The sequence below is a fragment of the Heterocephalus glaber genome, unplaced genomic scaffold (genome assembly GCF_053883595.1).
Source record: "Heterocephalus glaber isolate CG9 unplaced genomic scaffold, H.glaber_assembly_v1.0 deba00001564, whole genome shotgun sequence".
NCBI classification, from domain to species: Eukaryota; Metazoa; Chordata; class Mammalia; order Rodentia; family Bathyergidae; genus Heterocephalus; species Heterocephalus glaber.
This window is the reverse complement of record NW_028258351.1, coordinates 15,720,113-15,737,734: the sequence shown is the minus strand read 5'-3', so window position 1 is coordinate 15,737,734 and position 17,622 is coordinate 15,720,113. Positions and strand designations below refer to the sequence as shown.

The 17,622-nt window shown below is 50.0% G+C and overlaps 1 long non-coding RNA gene across 1 annotated transcript; it reads right to left on the bottom strand.

Annotated features, from left to right (window-relative positions):
• Nucleotides 1-1,646: 1,646 nt before the first annotated feature.
• LOC110344407 (uncharacterized) lies at nt 1,647-11,174 on the bottom strand. Its single transcript, XR_002386985.2, has 3 exons — nt 10,392-11,174; nt 10,004-10,259; nt 1,647-6,729 (listed from the first exon to the last, which is right to left on the bottom strand). It is a non-coding gene; the product is annotated as an uncharacterized LOC110344407 (long non-coding RNA).
• Between the last annotated feature and the right edge of the window lie 6,448 nt (nt 11,175-17,622).

Below are 17,622 nucleotides of genomic sequence, written 5' to 3'. Positions count from 1 at the left end.
CCTGCCTCGCAAGCACAAGGTCCCAAGTTTGATCCCTGGTACCAAAAAAATAAAAAGAAAGGAGGAAGTTTGGAAAGGAAGAACCAAAACTATATCTATTTGCAGATATGTGATCTTGTCTATGTAAAATCCTAAGGAATCCACTAAAAAAATACTAAAACACACAGGTGAGTTTAACAAAGTTGCAGGACACAAGGTCAATACATAAAAATAAATTCTATTTCTGCACACTTCAATAAAGAATCTGCAAATGCAATTAACAAAATTATTCCATTAACATAGCTGGGTGGGGAGGCTAAGGCAGGAGAATCACTGTAAGTTTGAGGCCAACTTGGGGTACATAGTAAGTTCAAGGCCAGCCTGAAATACATGGTGAAATTCTGTCTCAAAAAAATAAGTAAATAAGTAAACAAAAAAGAAAATAATTCTATTAACAGTAGCATCAAAGAGTAAAATACTTAGAGTAAAATACTTACATTTGTCAACAGAAGTACAAAACTTACAGAGTGAAAATAAAAAAATACTGTTGAAGGAAACTAAAGATCTAAATAGATGGGGAAAATTTAAATATTCATAAGTCAGGGAAATTAATTTGTTAAAATAGCAATACTCCCCCCAAAATGATCTATAGATGGAAATGGACCAGCCCACAAACTTCATGGCTTATAACAACAAAAGGCTCATTGCTGTACAGTTTCTGTGTCTGGAATCCAGGCACAGCTTAGCTAGGTGCCTATGGCTCAAGGTCTCTTATGAGACTGAAGCTATCTCATGATTTTACAACTGTTATCCCGGCCCTCAAAGGGAAATTGAGGCAAGAGGGTCATAAGTTTGAACTTAGCCTGAACATTTTAGCAAATTAGCGAGAACTTGACTCAAAAACTAAAAAAGGGCTGGGATGTAGCTCAGTGCAAATCCCCTGGGTTTAATTCCTAGTAATGGGGAGAAAAAGAAATTACCAGAGCTAAAAGATCCACTTGCTTGTGTGGTCAGTAAGCTTCGAGTCTGCACAGGCCATGGGACTGAAGGCCCTAGACCCCCACACACTGCTTGGGCTTCTCTATGTTGCCTCAGAACATTGCAGTTTACTTTCTCCAGCATGAATGCTACAAGAGTAAGAGCACTCAAGCAGGAAACCACAGTATTTTTATAACCCAATTTCAAAAAGGAAGAGCATCACTTCTGCTTTCTTATTGGCCAGAAGCTGTCAGGAAGTCCTGCCCACATTCCATGGGAGAGGATTGCAAGGCTGGGGGTGGGGTCACAGAGGCCCTCTCAGAGACTGTCCTCCACAGCCCCGCTACTCTTTCCTCAGGGCACAGATCACTGTGTACCTGTGTTAACTGTGGCTTTGTTTTTTGTGGAACATCTCCCTGTTAGGGCTGGGATTTAGCTCACTGGTGCCACTGCCTGCCTTGCAAGCGCAAGGTCCTGAGTTTGATCTCTAGTACCCCCCAAAAAGCTTCTGAACATCTCCCTGTTAAACTGTAAGCTCCATGGTTGTGGAGACAATATTCATCTTTGTCATCATAGGGTGTCCACGTTAGAGCATAGAACCAAATACAAGGTGCTTACCAAATATTAGTGGAATGAACAAATTTATAAATAGTTACTTTGATCACATATAGAAAATGCCTGGCAGCATAGGTAGGAAAGTGAGGAGTGGTTTTTTTTTTTAGGAATACACATGCGAGTAGAAAGGAGAAAGACTTTTAAATATCTCTCCTCTTTCTTCCTCTGAACCATTTGAATCCTTAGCCATGAGGAAATGCTACTTTCACAATCAAAACTTTTATTGAAATAAATGCTCCATAACATCACAGATAAATGACAAACTGGAAAAATATTTACAACATATACAACCAAAGGTTTTTCATAATCTATAAGCAGCCCTTAACAAGTCAATAAAATAAAGATTGGGCCAGGGATTTAGCTCAGTGGTTTTGCTGCCTGCTGCGCAAGTGCAAGGACCCAAGTTCAATCCCTGGTACCAAAAAAGAAAAAGAAAAGAAAAGAAAGATTGACCCACCAAAAATAAAAAAGGGCAAGAGACAGAAACCGACAATTCTCAAAATAAAAAATACAAATAACCAATAGCAGATGATAAATATTCACCTGTATGAGTAAAGAAATGCAGAAAGGGGTGGGAAGGAGAAGGAGAGGGAGAGAGCAGGCAGGGATGAGTGTGGGTCTCCAGGCACCAGCTGGGCTGGCAGGAAGGGAACCTGAGCCTCCTGGCCCACTCCCTATAGCAGCACTGGCAACAAGATCAGAGCCTGAGAGTAGCCAGCCCTTCACACCCACCACTCTCACTGATCTATGACCTGCTAAGATGTATCTTTGCGGCCCTGGAGACCCCCAAACACCCACATTAGAGCACTGGTTAAATGTGATGAAGTACTATGCAGGTGACTAAAACAGTATTATACAGGTGTTACGGTTTGAATGTGGTTGATCCCCACCAAAGTTCACTTTGAGATTACATCCCCAAGATAATGACATTGTGAAGTGGTTGGGCCTTCAGGAGAATCCACCCTCATGAAAGGGTTAGTGCCATCTTACAGGAGTGAGTCCTCACTCTCATGGCTGGATTATTATCGTGAAAGCATGGTGTTATAAAGCAAGTTTGCCCCTCGTGTCTCTCTTTTCCACATATGCCCACTTGTCCTTATGCTTTCTGGCACGAGTTGAAGCAGCACAAAGCCTTCCCCAGATGCAGGAGCCCCTCTTGGATTTAGAGACTACAGCCCTAAGCCAAAATAAGCCTCTTCTTATAAATTATCCAGCCTCATGTGTTCTGTTACAGCAGCAGAAAATGGACTAAGACAACATGTATACATATTGATATGCAAAAGTGTTCACCACATATTACTAAGTGAGAAAACAAGATATAAATAACAACCACCAACCCTTTATGTAAGAGAAAATATATTTGTAACCTATAGAGAAAGCTCTGACAAAACTTGCAGTAAAATGTTAACGTTGGTTATCACCAGTTGTGAGCTTATGGTAAATGTAACCACTTTCTGTTTATCTACTTTTAATTTTCTGTCCAATAAATGTGTAAAACTTAATATAATTTTTAAAAAGGAAAATAAAGGGGTTTTTTTCAAATGTTCTATTGTGAGAGGTGGCTTTTTCATTTGTTTTTGAATTTGTCACAGGGCTTGGCTTTCTGGGCTCCAGGCTGGAACATGTGGCAGGTTTCCTGCCTGGGGAATTGTATTTTTTCCAGGCTGCCTGAGAAGCACTGGGAATTTAGAACAAACAAGAGTTGCCCGCTTCTCACAGGGCCTGGACCCTGGGTACCTCCTGGAGCCTGGGTCACACATGGCGCTGGGCCCCAGTCCCACAGGTCATCGCTGCTGCCCTGACCAAACTTCACAGCCCACTCAGTCCTGAGCAGAGAATGCAGGCCTGTGTGTAATGCGACCTGTGGTTATGAGCACTGTAATGTGAGCCTCTGTTGTTCTTACTATTTTCCTGGAACCACACAAGTTTTCCCTCTCTGTTGCTCACACTATAAGAGTAACCATGTGACACAGGCTTGGCCAATCAGGACGTTCCATTGGCTTGCTATAGTGATTGGTCCAGGCTTGGACCCAAGACCCCAGTCAACCTAATAAGCTCAGCCCTGGGGATTTTGTTACAAGCGCTGGGATTTCTGGGAGAAAGATGCCTGGGCCAGGAGTGCAGGTGGGCCTTCCTGTTTAGACCGTAAGAATAAAGGCTACCAATGCTTTGTCTGCCCCTCCAGTACAGCCAACCTGAGGCCAGCTACCCTGGATTTTGCAGTCCTGTGAGCAAAGTTTTCCATTTTTGCTCAACTACCCTGAGTTGGGTTTCTGTCACAACCAACAGAGGCTTAACTCCTTTGAGCAAGGAGCTGGGGCTATTCAAGAACCAGAGACGCAGCTATGATGGGCAGTGGGTCCCTGCCTGGCAGAGCACAAGCCCAGGAATCTCCAGGCTTGCCTCCTGTGGCTGGCCTTGCCTGTGGTGCCCCCAGCAGGCCCATCCAGTAAACCAGCCTCTGAGTCCTTCCATCTGCATGGGACCTGCAGATTTTGTAAACTCTCCCACACAAATTCCTCGCCAGCAGGAGAGCAAGATGCTGAACTCAAATTCCCCCAAAACACTTAGCTTCCGCTTCCAAACTTCTTAATGTCTCTCATGGGAGCTTAAATTTTGTGTAAATTTTGCATTCTCTACCTGTATGCTCTGATTTTTAAAGACTATTTTCTGTGGTGACTTTTGGAAATTATACCTTTTTCAAGTATATTAAACAAACATTTTCTCCTATTCTGTGGTTTTCTTTTCACCCTCTGACTAGGGTCTCACCCACAACCACCCCCACTTGAACCCAGGGAGCACTCAGCTTTTTTTAAAAATTTTTGAAACAGGGTCTAAGTTGCCCCAGCTGCCCTTGAACTTGAGATTCCCCTGCCTCAGCCACCGGACAGCTGGGAATTAACAGTGTCTTTTGATGCGCAAATGTTTTTCATTTTGACGAAGTCCGGTTTATCCAGTTTTTCTTTTCTTGTATGTGCTTTCAGTGATCTAAGAAACCATTGTCACATTTGAGGTTATGGAGATTTGCGCCTATGGCTCTGGGAGAATGAAAAAGGGCAGAGTAGAAGAATGAAATAGTGAGGATAGCAACAAGACAAGAGGACAACGCAAGAGAGAAAATAAATGGAGAGGGAAGAGGGAACTGGAAGCAGGGGCAGGGAGAGGCAGGCTGCCGGCTGGGGATGGGGGTCCACCACACACCAGAGGACAAGGGTCAGCTCGATAAGGGCACAGAAGCTGGGGTCAGCATGAGACGGAGACATGAGAATGGAGGAAGTCTGGGCTGAGGGCCCTTCCCCTGGCCCCCTGGACAGCCCAGGGGGGATAATGGCCTCCCAGGGTGCCAGGGCTTGGAGCACCTGGCTGATAGTTCTCAGCTCCTGAAAAAATTATTTGTCCCATGCCTTACCTCAAAACAACAGATTTTAGTGTTTCTGGGAAAAATAGTGCAGTGATCTAACTCATGAATTCAGAAGCCCGACTCTCAGGCTTCAAGTCTTAGGGCATCTTCGTCTGTGTTGTGCTACTTTAACAGAATCCCACCTACAGTCACTTATAGCGAAGAGGGATTTGTTTGGCTCATGGTTCTGGAGGCTGGGGTGTCCCAGAAGGAGGAGCTACCTCTGGGAAGGCCTTGAGCTGCTGCACAACATGGAGGGAGGCGAGAGCCGGGGGAAGGAGGCCAAGTTCACCCTTTATAAGGACCCGCTCCCGTGATGGGAAACACACTCCTGGGATAATGACATTACTCATGACCTAACTGCTTCTTAAAGTTCCCACCGCTCAGCACCATTGCATCAGAGATTGAGTTTTTAACACGTGAACTTTGGGGGAGATGTTTGAACCACAGCATGGGTCTACTCGAAACTAGGTGTGAACGTGGACAAGTCCTTTCACCTCTCTGAGATCCCAGAGAGACGATCCAAGGAGGAAAACCTCAGAATGTACCTAAACATCCTGCATGCCAAATATCAGATAGCATCGCACGCCTGGGGAAATGGAGGAGCAGATTCCAGAGATGTTTAATGACACATTTTCTAATTCTTTTCATATTTAGTGCTTCACAATGAGGATGTATGCGTTTATAAGTAGGAAATGCAGTGGACCTCGGGCTCCATGCCGTGCTGGGGTGCCAGGCTTGCTCTTGGGCCGGGCTGGGAAGCCAAGGGCAAAGGCCACACGATTGGTTTGACCCAAGCACAACCAGGCTGTGCTTGCCTTGGAGTCGGCTCAGGCAGGAAACAGTGGCTTCTGAGAGTCCCAGACCCTTTGTGTCTGGGACTGACTGCTGAGCAGAGGCTGCCAGGGCACCTCTAGGAGAGCCAACGGAGATCCTTCCAGTGTGTGGGCTTGAAAGCGTCTTCTGGATGTGGAGGGGAGGTGACACATGTTTCTGGGAATGGAACCCCAGCCCAGCAGGATCCAAGAGCCAGGGCAGTCTGTGATGCCTGCTGTCAGCCTCTGACCCTGGCTGCAGAGTCACATCTGCTATTTGGCCAAGGCATGGGCTCCTCCGCTCCTCCTTGAGGGGAAGCTGGCATTGTGTTCTCAATGGCCAGTTGTGGAAAAATCACACACATAAGCTGAGTAAACAGAGACTCAGGGCCGCCACCATGGGAACAGTGGGTGGAGGTGGCAGTGCGGCTGGAGCAGGGTGGGACACGACTTGGCCTAGATTCACCTTGGAGCAGGAGTCTGCTGAGACTGAACCAGGGGCCTTAGAGTGGCCCAAGGAGGTCTGAAGCCCAGAGAGTTCCCCAAGGACACCCAGGACGTCAGAACCAGGGCCAAGGGCAGCACCTTGGCCTCTTGGCTCTTGCTCCTCTAGCTTCTCTATCAGATAGGCTCGAAGAGAAACAGCAGACATTTCTTTTTGAACTGTCATTTTGAGGAGGCTTTGGGGACAGCCTTCATCCTTCATCTTTCAGGCATGACCTTGACTGATTCCCAAAGCAAGGAGCCATCAATATCCAGGTGAAACTGGAGGTGGTTTAAGTGCTGCTTTTTGCTGTTTGGTTAAAGCCCTCCATCATCCTCAGGAGGATGTTTGTGCCTAGAAGACACTGGCACACAGTGGATGAGCACACTGTGGTAGTCTTCACACGTGGGTGACATGAGCACATCTTAGTCACTTTCTTATCTCTGAGACACCTGCAACTTAAAGGAGGAGAGGTTTGTTTTGGCTCACATTTTTAGAGGTTGAAGTCCTTGCATGATTGGCAGGATGGCAGAAGGGCCTGGTAGGGGAAAGCTCCTCACATCGCGGCAGCCAGGAAGTGGAGAGAGTGAAGGGAGAAGATGGGGAGTGAGATAGACCATCCAGGTCATGTCCCCAGTGACCTGCCTCTCCCCACCAGACCCCAATAGCAAGTTAGCTATAAGGTCCTCATAATCCAGTCATCTCCCCAAAGCCCCACCTTTGAGCGAAAGAGGCATCTAGATAGAGACCATAACATAACACATGGGAGACCTTAGAATCAAAGGTTCCTCAGATAAAGCTTATGACACACTACCGGTACCAAGGGCCTGTAATCAAGGGCAGATTCATTTATGGGTGACCACCTGCATTAAGAACAGAAGTACAGAGAGAGGCAGGCTGGGGACTGGCTGATTTTGCTTCCTGCGAAGATATACCCATATTCCTTTGGAAGTAGTTGGGTTTAGGGATGAAGTCAGATTGCTCTTGGGACATTGCTATTTCCTATTTCTAAGAATAAGGATCAAACAGCATTTCCCTCGAGAATCCCCTGGCCCATCCCGAGGAGGGACTTGTCTGCTTAGGCCCAGGGCTGTCCCTCAGCCCGTTTGTCATCCTGTGAGGCTGAACTGAGTCACAAGCTGGATCCAGGGCCCACCCTGTGCTACAAGCCTCCCCCACTCCCTCCCACTCTTTCTGTCCCTCTAGGTCCCTAGGGGTGGCTTTGTTTAACCTCTGCTGGGGCAATGGGGAAAGGCAAGGCAGAGTGGGCTGGTGTATTCACAGACTGTGACAGGTGGGATGACTATCAGTGCAGGGGCAAGGACACCCCTGCACCTGCTGGGGGCCACAGCTTAGCCAGGTGCCCCCTTCTCCGGACACTGCAGAAGCTCCCCAGCCCCACCCCTGTCTGCCCAAGCCTCTGTCAGCCCTGAAGCCTGCAAGCCCCTCACACCTCACCTCTAGAGCCTGCTCTCCAGAGGGTAGGGACAGGACAGGAGGGTCCCGGGCAGGGACGGCTGCCTCTGGGACGTCTTTGGTTTTCGTGGTGACCTGGCAGACTTTATCTGAAGAGGTGACAGAAGCACCCACTGGCTTTCTCCTTGACATCCAGGCCCCTGTAGCCCAGTTGGCTGAAGTTGCCTGGGCCTGTGGCTCTTCATACTGTGCCTGTGGATGGGCCTGGCCAGCCGGGACCCATGGTGCCCAGACATGACCTCTGGAAGGCACACAATTATTCAACCCTGGGTACAGGTGCCAAGATGTGGATTTACACACACGACCTGAGGCAGGGCTGAAAAAATTGTTCCAATACCATCCCAACCAGCAAGCTTCAGCTTTTTCTGGGTTGTGTAACTCAGTGATAGAGGGCTTGTTTGGCACATATGAAGCCATAGGTAAAAAGAAGGGGTTGAAAAAAAAGCACCAAAGGAAACAAAACACAGACACAGAATATTTGCAACCCCAGAAGCTGGACAGAAAACCATAGGCCTGAGGTCACAGCATGACTCCTGAGCGACTGGTTCCATCCTTTATCCCCGGTACCCATCCACCCCATGTGATGGCTCACAGGAAATGCAGTGGCACCCAGGCTCACGGGTTTGTCTCCCGACCTGTGTGACCTCCGCACTAGAACATCTGTCACCCGAAGTGGCAGGTAGGCAGGTCTGTTGGAGCAGGCAGCATTCCTTCATCAGTGAAGCCTCCAATTAATCATTTAGGCTACAAGCAAGCAGTTTCCCTTCTTTGTTCTCCCCAGGACCCCCAGTGGTGTCACCCCCTGCCTGGTACCCTGGCTCCTGGGCTAATGGGCACCCTGGGCCCTCCTCAGCACCACACTGTGCTCTTTCCCCATTCCAAGGCCAGGGCATAAGGCCAAAGCCCAGGACGGACTGGCAACATGACCTTGAGACATCTTTCTGCTGGTCCAGCCTCACTGACTTTTCTACCAGGCTGGGGACAAGCCCCAGTGTCTCCAGTTTCTTCCTATCCTGGAAACCACCTCTGCCTCCTGGGGTCCTGAGAGATGCACAGAAGAGCCGAATCACAGCTCCATCGCACTCAGTCACTGAGTGGGAAGCCGAGCGGCGTCACCCACTCCACTTATCTCACCCTTCCTCTGCCTCCCTGTCTACTGGGAGACCAGGGGTGAATGTAGAACATGCCCCTGCTGCTTTGGATGGTCACAGCTGACACTTGCTGGGCCTATGCTATGTGCCAAGCATGGTGCTAAGAGCTTATATCACTTAGAGGATGTTCATTTGAAAGGAGTGGACAACACAGACAGTAGTTGCTTTGAATAAAGGCATTGAAAATCATCTGTCAGAACAAGAAGTCTAAGAGTTGGTAATTTCAGGCTCTCTGGCAGCTCAGCAATGGTCCCGCCCACTGCCCCCATCTTCTTCCTCTACTCCCGATTTGCGAGTTTTATATTCCTAAACTAGATGCCTCATGGCCACAAAGTAGCTGCTGTAGTCCTCAAGTATCATAAACTTTTTGCCAGGAGGAAGTAAGGTAAGCAGAGTCTTCATTCTCTGTGTTTTATTCAGGAACCCTCTAGCAAGCTTCCTCTCATACTTCATTGGCCAGAGCTGGCTGACATGGCCATCCTCTGCTGCCAGGGAAGTAGAAAGCCAGTATCTGGCAAAGAGGAAGGGCACTTGGCTTAGACGATTCATGATTCATGCTCTAGGGTAGGCACTTTACTACCTGGAGTGAATTCAGCCCTCTGTTAGCAAAAGGTGTTGTGGGGTGGGGCTGGGGGTGGGGATGGAGTGATCTCTATTGCATGGCCAGCTAAGAATATGCATGTGTTTTCTCAAATTCACAACCAACTACTATGATTCTTATTTTACAGATGATACAACTGAGACTCAGAGACATTTAGCAACTTTCCTGAGTAGGTAAATAAGTCACTGGTAAGGATTTAACTTCAGATCTGTCTCCACAGGATGTGCCTTTAGACTATCATACCCTGGGGTACCTGCTGCTTTAGTATACTTCTTCCCACTTCCAGATTATGAACCTCTTGAAGGAAGAGACCCCATCTTTATCTTTGAATTTCAGCAATGTCCTGCAATTCACAGCGGTCCCACTGCATTGATTTAAGCACAAAACCATTTGGTTTTGATACTTGCTGTCTTGCAATATGTTTTAAAGCCAAGACTACAAAGTTGCCAAAGCTACCTTTACAAAATACACCTGATCTTTTCTTCTGTATTGTTTTCCACTTACCCATGCTGAGCTCCTGAAGTTCTGGGCAGAATTCCAAAGTAAATATCACCCTCGTCGGAAATTTGGGGCGGGATGAAGGAGAGGAGGGTGAAAGACCAACTGAAACCCTGAAGAGTGTCAGTTCCTCATTAATTGTGGAGCCATGGAAAATTCTTTGTTCCCGCCTGCTGGCTTCTTGCCTCCAGGATCTGGGTGGGTATTGCCTTTGGCCAGCTTCCTGGCCAGGTCACAGACAGTCTGATCAGAGGTGAGTGTCCTGGGGAACAGAGATCAGAAGCAGGTTGGGTCCTTCGGAGTGGGTCCGAGAACCAGAAGGGCCCTGCACACTGACCCCACCCCACCCCCCTTTGCTATCAGGATGGCCCTGGGAATGTGATGCTCCACTTACCATTGTACAGCAAGAAAACAGGCTCAGAAAGGTGAAGTCACTTGTCTGAGGTCACACAGTGGAGCTGGAACTAATGGACTTCTCAGGTGATGTTCCTATTCTCATCACAGGTGACTGGTAGGGCCCTCAGATCCTTAAAGAGGATATTTGGGAAACAAGTAGACCCCAGCCCATCCTCAGGGCTTTCATCAGGCTGTGTAACTCAGCAGTCAGAGCCAGGCTAGGAGCCCTGCCATGGGGCAGGCAGGCCACCCTCCTGCTTTTGACAACATGTGGCCCCTGGCTCACTGGGCATAATAGAACCAGCTCCTCTAAAGAGTGAGGGCCAGGGCTGTGGCTCAGTGGTAAATCACTTGCCTAGCATGTTTTGGCATCGATCCCCAGGACTGGGGGAAAAAGTTTAAAAAAAGATGAAGCCCTTCTCAGGTACCCACACCACGAAGGAGTCCAGCTCTGCTATTTCTTTCTCTCACACCCCCTGTAGGTGACATAACCCCTGATGTCCCTGAAAGACTGACCAGGAGGACCTGGGCTGATTTGGCTACGCAAAAGAGGGGTGTGACTCCAGGGAATCTGAGGCAAATGGAAACCAATTTGCAAACCTGGGCATTTTCATGCAAATCTGGGCATTTTCAGTGTGGTTGTTGAAAGCCAGGGGACTTTCAGTGTGGTTGTTGAAAGCCCAACTAAAGCTCCCATCCAGCGACATCCAGCATGCCTGCCCACTCCCGGAGAGACTGCGCTCAGGGTAACACAGATCCCCTTGGTCTCCAGGCTGAGCTGGGTTCGCCTTAAGTCAAGGCCTCGGGGAGGAAGGCCAGAGAGGTAGAGGACATGCCAAAGTCACTCACAGGGCCACGAGGGTCAGAGAACCCCACCTATGTGTCTGGCTTGAGGCTGGCCACAGCCCAGGCATCAGGTGTCTCAGACAGGGTGCCTAGCTCTGCCACTCAGGGAAACTGGGTGCCTTTGCCAACTTCTCCCTCCCCTCTGAGCTCCCAGGCCCCACCTGGGGACCTGGAAAGGACCCAGAGCACTGGAGCTGACCTGGCAGATGCAAGGCCCAGGCACTGGGCCACAATGACAGGATATCCCCAGGGAGCTGGGCTGGCCGCCCACACAGGGAACACCGGGGAGGAGACCTGGCACATAGGAAGAGAAGGCCCACAAGGCCAGCAAGGGCGAAAGCTGGGCTGGGACAGCTGGGCCCGGAGGGGCAGAGAACAGGTCAGTGTTGTCATGGAAACCATGGCCATGACTACAGGTAGGGGGTGCACAGAGAAAATTGGGTTCCCCAAAGAGAGACCTGGGTTTTTCTGCTGCCCCCAGCCTGAGAGCCATGGGGAGGGTGTGGGTCTCCAGCCACTTTGTCCTGGTGGCCATTAGACCAAGTTCCTTCCGGGGATCATGTCCCACACTCACTGCCCAGCAACCTTGGCCGGGGGTGGAGGTGTCCCAGACCCCCTCAGCAGTGTGATGCCCAGGGAAAGGAACCCACCCTGGCTTGTGGACCTGCCCAGAAACCCTAGCCCAGCCCCAGGCCTGGAAGTGCCCTTTAAGGAAGGCTCGCCCAGCAGCCCCTACCCTTCGCCCTGTACACAGTGGACAGGTATGGTTCCCCAAGCCCAAGGCGTGACCAAGAGGAGCTCTTAGGTGCCCTGCAGGCCTCTGCCACACCCAGAGAGCAAGGCCACTCTCAAATTCCTTTCAAGTTGTGTCTAAAGGCCTCTAATGTCTGGTGTGACCATTTACAAGGCAAATAAGAGTTTTGCATTTCACCCACTTCTAACCCACTGCTGACTACCGCTGAAGCCCTGGGGACAAACTAATCAGGCTTGGCAGAGGACAGGGACCATCTTGAGCCTCCTTCCTGCCACACAGGGCCTCTCCCCTTGTTGCCAAGGGGTGGATAGTTGCAGCACAAGACCAGCTAAAAGACCGCACTATATTGTGGCAGACAAAGCAGCATGGAGCTAAGAGGAGAAATCTAACTCATTTTATGGCCAAGCCTTGAGACTTGGGCCCCTGACCATACCTGGGAATGGGGAGTCTGACATAGCCCATAGTAAGAGTGGCCCTTAAAAAAAAAAAAAAAAAAAAGAGTGGCCCAAGCTGATAACGTGGGTGCCCATTCATTCTTAATTTTCCAGCACTGTACCTCATTTGCTTTTTTAAAATTTTTTGGTACCAGGGATCAAACTCAGGACCTTGCACTTCCTAGGCAGGCGGCGCAGCACCACTGAGCTAAATCCCCAGCCCTCGTTGCTTTTCTTATCTTATTGCATTGGCCAGAACCATGTTCATTTAACCAGTATCTTTGAGGGTCTCATGCATGGGTATGGATCCATGGGCACTGGGCACTGAGATGAACCTGGAGGGCTACAGACCCAGCTTCTGCCTCACGACCTTTCCAACCTAGAGGCAGCTGTCTGACCTTCACACGCAGGGCTCCCCCTTAGGCCTCACGATGATCCCAAAACTGCGTTTGTCTTAGAGAGATGCACTGCTTACAGACTGCAGATGGGAACTAAGCCCAACACAGAGACACACAGGAACACTGGGTCATTCTGGGTGGGGGCAGAAGGCAGTGAGAGGCCCAGGACTTTTTGGAGAGGGCTTTTGAAGGATAAGGAAGGTTTAGAATCAGTGCACATTTATAATCCCAGCTACTTGGATAGCTGAGGCAGGAGGATAGCAAGTTTAAGCTCAGCCAGGGCAACTTCTCAACTTTAGTGAAATTCTGTCTCAAAAATTTAAAAAATAGGGGCCAGGAATGTAGCACAGTGGCACAGTGTCTGCCTGGCAGGCGCAAGGCCCTGAGTTCAATTCCTGGTACCCAAAAATATAAAAAATTTAAAAAACGGTAGGGGATGTAGCTCAGTATGAAAGCTGTGAGTTCAATCCCCTGTACCATCAAAGAAGAAGAAGGAGAAGGAGGAGGAGGAGGAGAAGGAGGAAGAAGAGGAAGAGGAGGAGGAGGAGAAGGAGAAGAGAAGGAGGAGTGTTTCTCAATACAGGTAATAACATGGGCAAAGATGGGCAAAGGTGAGAAGGGAGGTCTAGAGGAGACAGGTCCATGTGACTGGAGTCTGAGGTGGAGGAGGGGCAGGGACATGAGACAAGCTGGCGAGTTGGCCTGAAAGACTAGCCTTGGAGTTGCTCTTCCTCAGGAAAAGCATAGGGCAGTGGTGGCGAATCTATGGCAGTGGGCTGTTTGTATCATTAAAAGCTCTAAAAAGCTCCCATCACTGGCGTAGGAAGTCATGGACGGCACTTGAGCTGGGGAGTAGCTGCATAGCTACTTTAAGAAGAGAACTGTGTAGCAGCAAAAAGAGGAGGCAGGCCTGGAAGGGGCAGGCCTGCTCTCAAGGGACACATTGTCCCTTCCTAACATCTAGGGGGCGTCTCTGCTACCGTTGGGAGGGAGAGGACAACTTCCTCTTCTCTATCTGGCTGGGCAGATAAGGGGGGGAGGACAGGAAGTTGCCTCAAGGAGCTGCAGAATGAGCAGCCTGGCCCGTGGTGGACTTGGCTCCCTGTGCAGGCATCCTGCAGAGATGGATTCCAGAGGGAAGGTGCAGTTCCCTCAAGGCAAAATGCTATGGAGTCCTGGGCTGATGAGGGACCCCATGTGCTTGCTCTTCTGCTGGTGAAAAACCCCGTGTCCCCAGCCACAGCAGACTTTCACAGGCTCTGTTCCTAAGAGCCTCCCCTTAGCTCAGCCATTCAGCATATGCAGGCCTGACAGTCCCTGGGAGACAGATCAGCCAGACCTGGTGGCTCTGCCCTCAGGGTGTTGGGAGAAGGGGGAGCGGAGCAGATGCTCAGCACCAGGGCTGTGGGTGCTGACAGGGTTACCAGAGCACAGCGGCCCTACTGGCTCAGGATCAGGGGGCTGCTAGCAGCCCAGCCCGCTGAAAAGTGGGGAGGTGGTCCCCACAGAGGGAGTAGCAGCCAGACCTTCCTACTATGAGTAGGGAGCCAGACCTGGCCCCAGGCGGGGGTGGGGGGTGGGGCACCCCCAGGGAGGCAGGAAGTAGCAAAGATGGTGTGGAACCCCTGGGAGAAAGAAAGCCTCAGAGCCTCGCAGTGGGAAGAGCAGGTGAGCACCGATGGCTGGAGGAGGGTGTGCAGGTGGCTCCAGGCCAGGGCTCTAGGCCAGGACCCACGGGGCATGTGTGTCAGGTGCTCGCGTAGGGGTCCCCACACCTGAGAGATGGAAACAAAGAACCTGGGGGGTACCACTCAGAACAGTGGGGAGCACAGGCCTTCCTCACCTGTGCCCTGAGCAGGGCTGTCGGCGGGAAAGGAGTAGATTGTGAATCAGGGCTCAGTAGCAGGGCCTTAGCCCCACCAGCCTGTGGACCCCGGTGACTGTGAGAGAAGGTGACATTCCCAAGCCTAGAGGGCTGTCTGCGTCTTGATGCAAACCCATTTACAAGCTAAAGTGGGGCAGTGGTGGGTCACCCCAGCCTCTCTGTCCTCTCTGGGTTGGGCATTGCCCAGCCACCCCAAGCCCACATTGAAGTGGCATACAGGAGAGTTGGGCTCAGCGACGAGCAGGCTCCTCCAAATCCTCACAGCCAAGCCAGCTTCGCACAGGCGATTCCCTTAGCCGGCAACACCGTTCCCTCCAGGTTCCTTCAGACCTCAGAAGTGTCCCTTCCTCCAGGAGGTCTCTTCTGACTCCCCCAGAGGAGAAGTCACGCCCGCCTCTCCTGCTCTGTTCTCAAGGTGCTGTTGGCCACAATGCCGTCTGTGCCGGTGTGACCTCATCTCTCCAGGGCCAGTGCTGTGCCTGGTGCTCAGAGGGTCTTTGATACGTACTTACGATTGAATGAATGAGTGAATGAATGAATGAAATTGGAACAACAGAGTCAGACCCAAGCCTCCCCTGCCTGCTAGCACCTGTCCCCTGAACAGTGCCTGGTTCAAATCCCTGTCTCCACTGTCCAGGAGCAAGACCCTTCCCAGGCCAGCAGGAGCCCCCAAGCCCGGGCTGCCTTCTGTCACTCTCTGCCTTTCAAGGAAGCCACGGGCTCCAGCAGCCAATGCTGAGAAAAGCCACGGGGAAAGGGACACCTAGGCTTGGAATTCTGCCCAAGCTGCCTCAGCCTCCCTGCCTCTACGTTGTTGTTTGAATCCCTTCCTCTCTCTGGGCCTCAGTTTCCCCTGTGTGCCAAGGCCTTGATCTTCTGTGGGCCTCCTGGGAGTCTCATTCAGAACTAGGCAAGAGTGCTCAGGGAAGGTGGCGAATACACAGGACTGGGGGAGCCAGTGTAAAGCCGGCTTCCAGCTTCCAAAATGGGAATAAATCTTAGAGCGGGGAGGTGAAAGAAGAGTTTAGAACAGCCTGGGCCAAGGTGGCGAGGTTAGAATGTGCAAGGGTAGTTTGGGCTTTGTTGAGGAGACGGGTTTACCTGGATATTAGCAGGGGCCAGTTGCTAAAGGGCTTTGACTGCTGGGTTGAAGAGTTTGGAATTTGTCCTGCCAGTACTAGGGAGCCAAGGAAGGTTCTTGAGCAGAGGAATCAAGTAATAAAAGTACCATCTGAGGGAATCGGTTAAGTGTAGAGCCAAGGAGACCAGGGAGAAGGCTGTGTAAAGGGAGAAGGTAGAATCTGGGCTCAGGCAATGTTAGTAAGGTTGGAGCAGGGGGCATGGAGCTCACAGAACACCCTTCTCCACCCCATGAAACTCCACTGAACTTGTGCTTTGGGAGGGGATCCCAGGCGGGACTGCTTAGGGGTCTTGACTGAGTGCCCTCCGACAAGTCCCTGAGGCAATCGGAGGTGCCAGAGCCTTTTTTCCTCTGTAAAATGGGAAGAGGACTGGATACATATTTTGGGGGCCCCAGTGCAAAATGTTTTAAAAGAAAACAGAAAAAAAGGACCATTGAGGCATTAAAATATAAAGCTTTTTTCCTTTAATGTCTCTCAACTTGTTATAGTGTGTTTTTCTTTTTATATAGTGCTGGGATTGAACCTAGGCCTCTCACATGCCAGGCAAGCACTCTGCCACTGAGCTATAACCCCCACCCTTACAGTGCTTTTTAATTTGCTATCTAATCTTCTAAGTGAAGAAAAATTAAAATGCTCTTTTTTTCCCGGTACCAGGAATCAAACTCAGGGCCTTGTGCTTGCCAGGTAGGCATGGCAACACTGAGCTAAATCCCTAAATCCCTGGCCTAAAATGTTAATTTAGGCATTTTACCATTTTATTTTGTGCAGTACCAGTTTAAAAAGCAAAATTAAGAGCAATAATTCGTATGCCTTAATCCCCAGAGTCACGCAATTCATGTTTCATAGCTTGTATGTGCGTATGTATTTCGTTTTGACCATAACAGAGTGCTCGCCTGAACTCAACCGTTTCTAACTCACTGACAGTGCCTGTGTGACTCCTACCGACACTCTGCCTCCAGCTCACCTGGGGCTCACCAAGCGCTGAAAAGAAAAGGCCCCGGGGTTTTGTCTTTCCCTTTCCATCAGTGTCAACCTGTTTAACACACAGGGCTGGCTAACCCAGAGAAGTGATGTGGACAAGACTGGATACGGTAGGGATTAACCATCCTTTGTGTTCCTTTTTATTTTGAGACAAGGTCTTGCTAACTTAGCCAGGTTGGGCTTGAACTCCTAACACTCCTGCCTCGGCCTCCCAAGTAGCTGGGATTGCAGCCGTGTGCCACTACACTGGACTTGCTTTGTGTTTCTTAGAGCGTGATGGCTTTCTTCCTGGACGGGGCAAGTTTTGGTTCAGCACAAACTCTGCCAAAAGCTTTCAGCACCTGCACTCAGCTATGGATGCAGCATGCTTGCCTGGACAAGATTTGAAGACTGAATTCTAGGCATCAAGAGTCCACCAGCGCTGCAAGAGTACTGTCCGTGAGTGAGGCAGCATACTACAAGTGAGTCCTCCATTCACACACATCCTGCTGCCCATCGGACTCTGCTCACAGGATGCAAGTTCAAAGAGAAGTGATTAAGCATTTTGAGACAGCTACAGCAGAGTATGAAAGCAAGCAGAGGGCCCCTCTGGCAACCGGGTGCCATGTGACTGCACGGGTTACATATCCACGAAGCCAGCCAGAGAGGATCACACACTTAGAGCTATGGAAGGATTAAATGGGATCCATGACTCTACCTTTCTTAAATTTGTTATGGTTTATTTAGCCATGCTGGGGATGGAACTCAGAGCCTCGTGCGTGCTAAGCACACACATTCTACCCCTGAGCT